We start from the raw sequence: 2477 nt of genomic DNA, 5'->3' as shown, positions 1-2477 counted from the left end.
TTTAATAAATACAATGGAATTTGTATACAATTATACATGAATACAATGGACCAAAAATAACTATTTATTTTTATGAAAATTTTGTAGTTGTCAAGAATCCCATAATATTGTTGCATTTATATTTATTTTAACTCGTGGTTTATCAAAAGTATGGTTTTGAGTGTCGTCCATCAAAAATGTATGCATTTGAGTTACTGTTCATATGAATCTCTTAATAATAATACGTAAGTTCTTTATTGCTCCAGCTACAATTAAGTATTTGTCATTAAGTCTAATAAAATTACAAATGAATTATATTATATAAATGATGAATTATATATAGATTTTATAAGTTTTAACTAATTTTTGTACTAACAATTTAAATTACATAATTATTTCAGTTAGAAATTTAATTGTTTCTATTATTCAATGCTTCATTTTTATTTGGGTCTATCTATTCTTATGTATATTTTTGATGAAATAGGTCAGTGCTATTTTAGTGAATATATTTGGAGGAATAAGAGGTGTGATGTTATAGCCGAAGGTATAATTGCCGCAGCCAAGGATTTGAACATGACAATTCCCATTGTAGTACGACTACAGGTGTGTTTCATATTTAATTTTGAATTTTAAAATATTTATTATATTTAAAACTAAAATTTACATCTGAATATACATATTTATAACTTCCTTATTGCAGGGAACAAATGTCGATGAAGCCCGTCGGCTTATTAGGAAAGCAAATTAAAGATCTTAGCCCAAGATGATTTGGATGATGCTGCTGCATTAGTTGTCAGTTTATCTCAGATCGTAAAATTGGCTGCTGATGCTAAAATAAATGTAGATTTTTCGATGCCCACTGCCAAATAAATTAAATTAACCGCAAAGTATATATGTAATGAGATTGCATAGTATATATTAATTTTTCTTTTTTTCACTGCACATGCAAAGCTAAATTTAGCCAGCAGAATGTGTTATTCAACACAAGTCGTATTGTTTAGTAGTCGTGTAATGTCAACATGTATTGCCCATTTTGATTGGATTCCTTAATACAGGATATCAGCACCACTTGTTAAGTTTGAAACTCTAGGTAGGATATGATCATATTTATTATAATGCACATTTATTATGTTACTAATGTTCAAAATGATTGATGATCGATGATTGATATCATTGTCAGTAATAGTACAAGATTAATTACATTGTATTATAAGTAGATATTTATTCAAATTTATTTATTCATTAAATTTTAGATGATATATTATGTTCAACTGAATAGTTGTGACTATATAATAATTTAATATAAAATATTTTGCGGTATTAAAGTTGAATTATTTCATATAAACATTTTATGAACATGTTTTGCATTGATTGAAGTTTAATTGAATATTACATTTTTAATACTGATAAACTTCTAGTACCTAATAATATGATACATAACTATTCATACAATGTAGTTTTGTCCAAAATTCTTAGTTCAATATAAAAATATAATTCTGGCTAAAACAAAAAAAGGATTTTTACTAATTTTTTATATATTTTTAATTTTGTTAAATTCCTAAACATGAAGATTAACACCAGTTATTACATATACACTATCAATGCCCATTTAAGTATTAAAATTGATAACAAAAATTAGATTTTACTTTCTAATAACAAAGTTTTTGCATTTTTAATTTCTGTTTATCTTCAGTTTTTGTAATAGCTTTATTGAAAAATTTTATCATGTATATATTTGTTGTACAATTTTCTTGGGCTGAAACAACTACACTTTTGGTAGTTCTCATGTTCTTATAGATTTTTAACTGAAAGGTGTATGTTTAACCCCTTAACCGGAAAACTAATCTAGCTTGGACAGTGCCGTAAGAGATCATTTAAATTGCAATGCGCAAACAAAATTCTTGCAATCGGTAACTTGCGTAGTTCCTTATTGCCCGAGATGGCACATGTATATTGTCACAAGCCACACACGTTATTCCTGGGCAAGGGGTTAATGAATGAAAAGGCCATCCTATATATGTATCATTATTTTAGGAATTAATAACTATCAAAAATTTTAAATAAATATAAATTTTTAGAGTTCAGAGGCATTACAGATATTAGCTTAAAAAACAAACTAAAATTTAAGGAAAAACATTGGATTGGAATGTGTATACTAGCTGACTCGGCAAACATTGTTTAGTTAGAAACCATATTTCTAGAAAATGTTTAGTATAGAAAATTACTCATTGTTCGTCATTGTGGAAGTAAGTGGTATATAAGTGAAAAGAACAAGAAACACAAATTATATGTAGATTTACCCACTGAAAAGCATGGATTATATATAAATGTTTTATAGGGTACCAAATGTTTTTTTTTTCCAAAAAATCATAGATCATAGATCATAGTTTTTTGCCAAAAATGTTTTTCCAATTTTTTTTTTCTAAAATTTAGTTTCCCAAAATTTTTTTTCCCTAAAAATCAAAGACCATAGTTTTCCCCATTTTTTTTTTCCTAAT

General features: G+C 26.3%; 1 pseudogene; it reads right to left on the bottom strand.

Moving 5' to 3' along the window:
* Positions 1-38, bottom strand: part of LOC113367357 — a 9659-nt pseudogene extending 9621 nt beyond the window's left edge.
* Between the last annotated feature and the right edge of the window lie 2439 nt (positions 39-2477).

Source organism: Ctenocephalides felis, unplaced genomic scaffold, assembly GCF_003426905.1.
Source record: "Ctenocephalides felis isolate EL2017-DRISC unplaced genomic scaffold, ASM342690v1 CF-g0.4_SCAFFOLD_01170, whole genome shotgun sequence".
In the NCBI taxonomy this organism is placed as follows: Eukaryota; Metazoa; Arthropoda; class Insecta; order Siphonaptera; family Pulicidae; genus Ctenocephalides; species Ctenocephalides felis.
Note: the sequence above shows the minus strand (reverse complement) of the source record. Positions and strands in the feature narration are given on the sequence as shown.